This window comes from Myotis myotis, unplaced genomic scaffold (genome assembly GCF_014108235.1).
Source record: "Myotis myotis isolate mMyoMyo1 unplaced genomic scaffold, mMyoMyo1.p scaffold_m19_p_6, whole genome shotgun sequence".
Taxonomy (NCBI): Eukaryota; Metazoa; Chordata; class Mammalia; order Chiroptera; family Vespertilionidae; genus Myotis; species Myotis myotis.
Window position 1 is genome coordinate 11408311 of NW_023416368.1, and position 10756 is coordinate 11419066.

Genomic DNA, 10756 nt, shown 5'->3' on the forward strand with positions numbered 1-10756 from the left:
GCAATTAGGGGCAATCGGGCTGGCAGGGGAGTGGTTAGGGGATGATCAGGCAGGCGAGCAGTTGGGAGCCAGCAGTCCCGGATTGTGAGAGTGATTTCCGACTGCCCGATTCACACATACATACATACATACTAGAGGCCTGGTGCACAGAATTCGCACACATGGGGGTGGTCCCTCAGCCCCGCCTGCACCTTCTCACAATCCGGGACCACTGGCTCCTAACTGCTCGCTTGTCTGCCTGCCTAATGGCCCCTAACCACTTGTCTGCCTGCCTGATCACCCGTAACGTCTCACCTGCCTTCCTAATCACCCCTAACCGCCTCTGCTTTGGCCTCTGTCACCATGGCTTCGTCAGGAAGGACGTCCAGAATGATGTCCAGAAGGTCATTCAGCTGTTTGGTCTAATTAGCATATTACTATATGCTAATATAGAAATATGTACAATACATATATACACACATATGTATTGATATACACACATTCATAAATGATAGTTTGACAGAAATCTGAATAGCAGATGTTAAAGGTAGAATGGGATATCTTGAAAAACACAAAAAGGCTGACCTTAACACCCAATTAATAGGTCATTGTAAGTTCCAAAGGGAGGATAAACCCATCATCAGTGAGTTAGTCAGCCTCAACCTTCCTACCAGGGCAAGGTGATATAAAGTTTAAGATCATGGACTCTGGAGTCAGCCTGTTTGGGTTTAAATCCAAATCCTACATCTATAATTTATATGATGTGAAGATCATTAAACTCTAGTCTGAAAGTAGAGATAACCATATTACCTTATGCATAGATTTAATAAGAGGTGTTGGCTACTGACATAATTCATATAAAGAATTTGAGTTTCAATTACTATTTAGTTGTTGTTCCCCAGGGACTACCTTATCTCAGGCCTCACAATGGCTCTGGCTACCAAATATCAGGCTGAGTTGTGGTCAAGGAAAACAAGGACAAACGAATGTGAGACTGGCAAATATGTCACTCCATATTTTATAAGACTTCCTAGTCATTTTAATCAGAGAACAAGTTTAAGGATTACTATATGTCATTAGCAGGACTATTAATTGGACTGACTACATCTTTTCCCAATTTATGAAATTTCTTCCCTAGCTGAATACTACAAAATCATGGCTGAGAACTAGACATGTGACTCCAATTTATACTTAAGCTTATTTAAATTTATCAAACTGCATTAGAGGTTAACTTTTCATAAGTTTTCAACTTATCTCCAGTTTCAGGACTGTCCTCTATTTTCCAAATTGTCCAGATTTACTTTGACAGCTTAAGTTCGGGGACAGAAAACACAGGCCAGAGAGAGAAAGCAGAAATAGAAACACTCCCAGATCCTTAGGTGGGTTTTTGCTCTGGTTTCTTTTCACCCTTGAGGCAAATGTACCAGTAATACACTAATGCCTGGAATTGTATTTTTTATATATATTCCCCCCTGCGGTTGGAGAAGAGCCCTGCTTTGGCCATAAGGAATTGGAGGGTGGAAACCACAGACAAAGTGACTAATACAGTCATATGTCTGGTCAACCTTGTGGTGACCAATATAATAGAAGCAGCATGGTTTTCTGTAAAATGAGGATGACAGCAGCACCTGAAGTTGCTTATAAGTCATTGGGCTTTTTGCAAGGCTTGTATGAGATGAGGTGTAGGATACCTGCCCTCAACATCCTGAAGGTCTGAGCCGTGTTTGAGTCAGTATCAATCCCCCAAGACTACCTCTGTTCAGGCTGTGGCCGGGAAGCAACTTTTCCCATGGAGGATGGGAGAGGCCATCTGAGTACTGAAAGCAAACTTCCAAATTCTCCAGTTGGAACACCAGCCATGATGTTTCAGTGGGATTATTACTCTACAGATAAGCGTATATAATTGAGACCTGTACTATCTCTAAAAGCAGAACCCCAATAGGGCGCCACGATGAATATGTAACAGCATAATAGTAGAGTTATATTGCTACATCTGTCTATAATTCACATTTATTAGTGCAAAATTCTTCATCCCCACCACACACCCAATAATTATGGTCACTAATATGGTAGTTTACAAACTCACTTGTATTTATTTTTTAAGCCTAGGTACTCTTTATTTATTTATTTTTTTTAATGTGAGGCAAGGGCAGTCTAGGTGAGGCTCCTTTCTTAACCACCTCTCCCATGGGGAAGGAAGCCCGGCCTCTCTACTCTCAGCTCGTCTGAGGGAATGTTATGTACTCTTTATGTGAGTAGAAAAACATATGTCTTAACCTTTGCTTTCTCAACGCACACACACTTTTTTCTTTGATGAGGCTACAAAGCTTTTAAGTAAAGCAAATTATTGTTTCTAAACTTTGAAAACATTTTATAGAAATTTAAATATGTGTATATATATAATTCAAACTCCTATTTTCCTTTTAAAAAAAATGGTTTGTTACAGAAAAAAATTTAAAAGACCATTTTGTTTTTCAGGAACTCAATAGGTGACAAATATATTGGCTAGCTTTATTTTAGTTAGTACCTCACCTTCAAATTGGGTAGCATGTCAACACTATTGAAAATTATTTTGATCAGTTGGAAAACTACCTGAGGTTATTTGGCTCTGGAAATTAAATTCCAGGGAGAACACAAATATGGTTCACTCAGAGCTCAACATACAACATTTTTATTTTGACAGATATCAAGACTGAAGGTCAACAGTGTGGACCATGTAAAATAGCCCAAAACTTGCATCATTCTTCAAAGAATTAACATAGCTTTAAGATAGAAATCCTGACCCATAATTCCAATAGCATATTTTGACTCCATTTTCTCAAATCTGAAGTCACTTTCAAATGGGAAATGTGTCTATATAGTGCTACTTAGGCAACCAAAACTTGTTTAAGAAACTTTGTTGGCCCTATCTGCCTTAGATTGGACCAAGTAGAATTAATTCAATTTAGTCTTCCAGAAAAATAAAATTGGAGAATGTGACTTAGGTTTAACCCTCCAGTTGTGATAATAAAACCATGTCATGTATTAAGAACTTAATTTTTTACCAGATAATATGGCAAATGCTTCGCACACCTAATTTTACTCAAGCCTCTCAGAAACCATATGAATTGGGTATTGTTATCATTTAATTAGAGATGAGGAAACTAGTGCTCAGTATGGTAAAATTATCAATCCACTGAACCAAGTGGTTGTTTGATAAATAGCCACTCATGTTATAAAAGTTTTTAGCTCCTATCAAACCACTAATTTGAATAATATAGTAGAAGCAAACTGGAATTAAATTATTATTTCCCTAAAGAGCTTATATTCTATCAAGATATATGCAACAATGCACATAAATAGGAGAAAAATGAAAATTACTATATTCATACTAAACACAAAATTATTGACACAAAAAAGATTAAGAATTATTCAAAGAAGTAATATAAGAAAACATTAGCATGTAATAAGGTAGCAAAATAAAAATACTTCCTCATTTATATATATTAAGTTTCTAAGAATCTATTGTAATCATAATGACAATGAGGCTAATTTCTATGTCTCTTTTCCTAAACCAATTTTTGCTAATATAGAAACAATGTGCATTTATTTTGGTTAATGAACCTGTCTTCTTTGAAGGAATCCAAAGGACCATTTCCTCACTAACTAGCTACCCAAAGAAGCTGTTCAGTCTTAAAACAGGAATCATTTAAGCCTGCATCAGGCTTCGTCCAGTCGAGTTTGAAACATTTGAAAATAACAACTCAAAACTGTAGAGTTTTTCCCAATGCACAGAACATAATATCAAAAACAGACAAGAAGTCTTAGCATAATGAGAATGTTTTGCAAATGAGAAATTATAGATAATTGCTGTTTGTTCTTGTTTTCATAGAACGAAGTGTAATTATTATTAACAAGAGGCTTGTTCCAATAATTATTTCTGGTTATCCCAGGGCACAAATGCATTGAAGCAGGAAACAATGCATTTCCATTCAGAGTTTTTGTTCTGAGATCATCTCTTATCACTTCCAGAGGTTATTATGAATGCTTGTTCTGAGTATGTACAAGTCTTGGCACTCTACAACCAAATGTGTGCTTTCTGAGTTGAATATCACATCATTTTCTCCAAAATTTAAAAAGAAATTATCTAACCATGCACAGTATTGCATAGTATTGCAGAACTGTTATTTTACATAATGGGAAAAACAGGGTTCAAAGAAAATATATCCAAATGCTGTGTGGGATTCTAGGTAACAAATAACTAAGGATTAATATTTATTAATAAAAGATGAGATGGTACCCTTGGCAGTAACCTTGGGAACCTAGTAAACACATTCTTATCATGCCAGTTGTTAAATATTTTGAATATTACCCCTGGACATAATAACAACCCTAAGAGTTACTGAACCTTTATTATGTACAGGCAGTATTTAAGCACATTTAATCCTATCAAGTAAATGTTTTTGTTATACATCTCTTCTAACAATGAGAAAACTGAAATACAGAATATTTAGGCAATTTTGCCAAAGTCACTCTGCTAGGAAGTAGTGGTGCTTGGTGTCAATCTGGCAGACTGACACTATAACCTAAGCCTTAACACCCCGCCCCCCCCCATACATTTATCCCAAAGTTACATAGTATGTGATAATCTTTTACCTTTGATTGCATCTATGATATTTTAATAAAATGTCAAAACCAGGGTCCAACTAAGCTGGAAAGAGGGATATATTTTCCAGGGTGCATTAGACTAATGACAGATAGAAGTCTAGACAGGCCTTGGAATGCTTATCTTTCTGGCAGCAGGCAAGAGACATGTCATAGTGGATCCAGGGAATTATTTTAGGAAGTGGTAGCAGAGCCTTAGCTAAAAAGAAGGGAGCAGGTGGGCCCCTGGCTCAGGTGGTGTCAGCTATCTAGTAATGGGGTCAAGTACATAAGGGCATTATTCTAGCCATCCAATAGGCAATGTCAAATAAGTCAGTTTGATATAACTGTTATTAGTAAGGCAATGTCTTTCCTTCTTCCAGAAGAAGAGGTGTATGAGTCAGGAAACCATAGCAGAAACATGGAAAGTCTCAAGTACTCAACATTTTGGATGAGAAACTTAATTGTTTGTCTTGAGAGAATGGGCCATTCCAGACTTGCATATGTAAGCCAACATAACATAAGGTGGAAAAAGCATAGCCTTTGATTCCTGTAAACCTTTTAAACTTTGGGAAACTACAGAAATGATTCATTTGCCTAAGTGTCTGTCCTGTTAAAGTTTAAGAAACTCTACAAGATGATCTAATGACTCTTTTAAAAGAGTTATTTGTATTTACAGAAAAAATTGATTTTAGATGTGAAGTGTTAAGTGGTCTGTTTTATTTCATTGTTTTAAGCAAGAAAAAAATAATATGATAAATATTTATCATATTATCCATATTCACCATTATGAAGCCAGACCTTTTAATACACATACATATATTTGGACACACACACGAGCACATCACAAGTACCTAGTAGATATTTGAACAGATGACTGAATGAAAAAATGAATGTAGAAATTCATTTGTTGATTTACAAAAAAAGGGTTACTTAAAAATTACCAAACTACCTTGATATACATATATCTTTAAGAAAGAAATATAATTTGTACTTAAATAAATATTAGAATGGAAATCATGAGGAAATTACCAACTATTTTAGAATTTGGCAATAATCTCAGGCTAAAATTAAGGTATTACCTCCTTGCTCAAAATCATCATACTTTTTTATAAATTTGTTTAAATTAGAAGGCACCTACAAAACTACTAATTTTTTGTATACTTGCAGAGTTAGAATGAGGAAGTTCTTCATTGGTAATATCTTGTGTATGGTTGTAGGCATTAATAAGTGGGTTTACAACTCTCTACCTTAACTAACTCTAATGTTTGCAGTGCCTATGTGGTTGAATAAATTTATATACAAATATGTATTATATGTGCTCATTTCTTACTGTAATCACATCAATTAATTATGCATTATGTTTGTGAATCTTAATGACTTATTTATACTCATTATACAAGTATAATTATATTTCAAAAAATATATGCCACAGCTTGAGTGAAAGAAAAGCTAGGGGAGAAATATTTTCTAAATAGATATGTGCAGACAAAATTAGTAATTCAGAGAAGACTTCATTGAAGATGTGGTGGCTGATTGGGGTTCTGCTAAATGTTTCAAACACTGCAAAAAGTTGCTCTTAAATGTTCACAAAATCTAAAAATAAAGAGAAAAAAAAACTGTTGCCCAAAACATCTGACTATAATCTTCCTTTCCTCTATTCCATGCTATCAAAATATTTCAAAACCAATAATCAACACATGCATTTGTATCAGCACATATGATCTTTCCCATTAAACACACAAACACACAAACGAACACATACACACATACACAAATTAGAAGATATTTAGTCCTGTCCAAAACCTCTACGGAGTCATTTGGTTCCTGCCCAAATGTCCTTAAAATTCGGTCCTGCCAAAAATGTCTATGGAGACATTTGGTTCACATGAAAAGGTATTTGACACTCGGTCCTGTCCATACTGTCTGGAAGATGTCCCTAGATTCAACTATACCATAACATTTATTTCTACTTTGGGTATAGAGGATTAACCCACTTATTAATCCTGCAAAAAGGGTTTACAGGATTAATACATTAAAAAGTACTACTATGTTTTATTGGTCCAGTACGTGCATTCTGGCTGTATTGCCAATAAAAACCCTTATTAACTCAGTAGCCTAGCGGGTAATAAATGGCACATGGGTTTAGACAGGTGGGAATGGGGTTTTTACTAACTGGACAGAATGTCTCCATGGACGTTGTGGACAGGACCAAATGCTCTGCAAGGTGCGCACACACAGGCACACACATGGCTAAGGAAATGATTGTTCTGGTTCGAAAATGTGAAAAAGGATAGTGCCCATTCTACTGTGGTCTTTGCCAGTCACGTGTTTTAGCCACAGAAGAAAAAAATTCTGTTTTGCTCTACCACAACTGTTTTTCCTCAGTAGGCAATTACTAAGACCCATCATGATACTAGGCACTATATAAAATGCTTCATTGGTAATATTTCCTCGAACACTCACTATAAACATGCAAAGAAGATGCTATTATGATTTATAGATGAAGAAAAGAAAGCATGGAGAGGTTGCTGATGCTACTCACCTAGAAAATGTCTAACCAGGTGGCCTGATGCTGAAGTCTGCTCTCTTGACCTTGTTACAGAGGTCAACAAGACAAGGCTCAAGTCTATTATGCTGTTTTAGTTTTTTGTTTTTTTTTTAAATAAAACAACAACAACAGGCTCTCATATGAACTATAGATGAAATGAGAGCCATGGAGAAAGGCCAGGTAAAGCCATTAAAGGGAAATATATAGAAGTTACTCAGGGGTTATGTTTTTTAGACTTATTAATTAGTACTATCAAAACTGGGTTGTTGTGTTTTTTTTGTTTGTTTTTTTAATATATTTTATTGATTTTTTACAGAGAGGAAGGGAGAGAGATAGATCGATGAGAAACATCGATGAGAGAGAAACATCGATCAGCCGCCTCCTGCACATCCCCCACCGGGGATGTGCCCGCAACCCAGGTACATGCCCTTGACCGGAATCGAACCTGGGACCTTTCAGTCCGCAGGCCGACGCTCTATCCATTGAGCCAAACCGGTTTCGGCAAAACTGTTTTACTTAATGTAAACATGGGCTCATATGAGTAGTACAGAGCTTGAAAATTTCAAATAAATACATGGGAATTTTAATTCTGGTGCAAATTGCAAAGCTCTTTGGAATTGTTTTCAAACAAAAAATCACAAAGCCTCTTTGAAAATGATGTCACAAAGATGATTAGTTTCCAGCTGGAGAGAGCCTGCCTAGCATGAACCCAAAGAGGACTTAACAGCTGAATTATCTCATGATAAACCTATTAAAGATTCATAATTCCTTGAGTTTTAATTGGGTGTGATTGATCCCCATTAGAGTATTTGTGGGTAGTAAAGTAGCCTAAGTGGGTCTCCCTCCTTTGGAAGAAAAGTTGCCCATGTTTATTGAACTTGATTACTCAGGAAAACATGAACTATTGCTTTATGAAAACCATCTTGGTAATGACAAGTTTGAGACTTTGAGAAAGGGAATTGTATTTACAAGATATGTTTCCTGCAGAAAAACTGGGCCATTCAACCTTATTTTCTTAAATGTCCCTTACCTATTACTTTGCTTAAAATAATATGTAGTGTCATGTTTCTTCTGATTATTTCTTGTGTGTTCATATACTGCAGAGAGAATTACATAATGAAGCTGCATGTACCCATCATCTAGCTTCAATATTCCTGGTCAGTTTTGGTTCATTTATACTTTCATTAGTTTCTCTCCTTATAGATTACTTTGAAGAAAATAAAAATATGTACTTTTTTCTGTAAATATGTCATCCTATATACATAAAAGATAGGGACTAGTCAGAAATATGCCAGAGCATGCCAAGAGGATACCTAAAACAACATAACAGTATTTCCTTAATGTCATCAAAATATCTGCTCAATATTAATTTGCTTCCATTTTCTTATAAAGATACTTTAATCCTATGTTTGTTTTAATTAGATTTTAAATAAGGTCCACGTTCAGATAGGTTCCTTCACTATCTCCTAGACTATCACCCTCCCTTGGCCTTATAAATTTTTGTGGAATGTAACAAAAGCTTTTTCCCATACAGTTTCCCAAGGTTTGGATTCTGCCACTGCATTCTCCGGCAGAGTTCGCTGATAACTCCATCTCCTGTGTTTTCTCTAAGTTACTAATTAAGTTAAATTTAGAGGCTTGATTTTGGTGGGTTCGGGGCAATGCCACAGGTAGTGTTTTCTTCCATTAGTGTTACCTATGAGTTTTTAAAATCAGGAAGTATATAATGTGTCTTTCTGCAATGTTAGCAGTCATTGACTATCATTCACTAGGTCAATGATTATATTTTGGTTTGCAAAATAGCAATATTCTAATCTAATAATTTTAACTTATGTATTAGCTGAAATATTTCAGCAAAGAGAAACTTTCTTCCCTTATCAACTACTTGGTTACCCAGAGGCACAGTTTACATACTAAATGCAACAAAAATACTCAATTGTCTCCTTTTACTGCCAGCTTTCAAAAGAATAAGCTTGTTCCCTAGCATCTTATACAAAGGAACAATGTATTTTGTTTATTTGTATGCTTTTGTATTTGGTACCATTATGAAATTTATGGATATAAACATATTCCAGTTGTTATTTTTATTGATGCTCAAATTATTGAATGTTTGACCAATAGAACTTATTCAGGTTGGCTATTCGGCCCTTTTGAAGAAATCCTAATAGTCTATCAAAGCTTTAATGCTTTCAGGAATGACATATTCCAGGCTCATTTTGATGTTTTCTGCCCTGTAGTTGAATTAGCCATTTCTTTGAGAAGCCCAGATTCCTTTTAGCAGAGCATGACTTATAAATTACTGCTTTCAAAGCATGTTAAAGAAAAAGGAATAAATGTTTTCTCCAACCTTATCTAAATAAATATAGTTTCAAATGATTCAAATATTTGTCACCTCTATTTGAATTTGTGGTAGCAACAGTTCTTCTATTGTTAAATGAGTTAATGCTCATATTATTTTTATGCAATATAAGTAAGGGATTTGTTAAGTTTATAAAGAACAAAAGCAATAATTTTTTAAGATTCAAAGTTACATTAAAATAAAACTAACAACTGTCTTTTCTATTTTTCATAGCTTCCGAATGTAGGATCAATAGATCTTATTTCATTTCATTCAAAAATGGCTTAGCAAGCCTATGCTGATACTAAGAATTTCATATATATGTGGGGAATTATTTTCCTAAACTGTGGAAATTAGGGACTGGAAATTCTTTCCTGATTTAAAACATCCTCCCTTTCCATCTCTTTCATATAGTGCTTTGAAACTATTATAGCCATAAATGTCTTTTTTTTTAAGGTGATACACAGTAACCATCAAAAGCTGACAAAAGTTAACATGGATTTTTTTCTATAGCAAATACATTTCTAAGAGCAATTTTCTTCTATTTTTAAATTTTATTTCCTGTTTTCTACTTTTTCTTGTTATTATTGGTTTTTCACTTCCCTTCTATGTTGTGGCTTTAATATAATACTTATGAGCCTATATTCTGTTCAGAAATTTAGGAGAGTGCCATTTCTGATTACTATGGAGTAAGTAGCTTGATACAGATCAGTATCCATCTACTATAAATAAATATTAAAAATAGACTTTATAAAAATCACTGTTTGAGGGCATCAGAGAGCAGCCAAGGCAGCCAACTTTGAAACATCAAGATCTTAGAAGTGAGCCTGGCTTCTCCTCTGCATTTAGATGTGTTGGTGGAGACAATAATTGGTGCTATAGTGGGCGCCTAGAAAAAAAGCACAAAATGATGGCTTAGAATTTGTGGTCATTTTACAAGTCTAAGAAGAACCAAAATAATGGAATTCTTTATTGCTCTTAACTCAAGCAATTTGTTCATTCTTAAGATTTATGAGACAGGAAATAACAAACCAAACAAAGAGTGGCTCCTAAGTGGCTAGAAAGCCAAGTAGAACCTGAGACAAAATTAGAACTCAAAGATCATCAAAGAGAAGTAGCCATGGGAAAACAATACTGGAATTTAATTAATATCCTTGATAGGCTACACTCTAGTAGGAAAAACAAAACAGAAATAAACTAGACCTCCTATGGAATAAAACCCAACCTTGAACAATCTCAATCTTTAAGGATCAAGGTAATCTGCC

At 35.1% G+C, this 10756-nt stretch overlaps 1 non-coding gene across 1 annotated transcript; it reads right to left on the bottom strand.

Annotated features, from left to right (window-relative positions):
- Window positions 1-2113: 2113 nt before the first annotated feature.
- LOC118659512 lies at window positions 2114-2247 on the bottom strand. The gene has a single exon (XR_004968616.1).
- Window positions 2248-10756: the final 8509 nt, after the last annotated feature.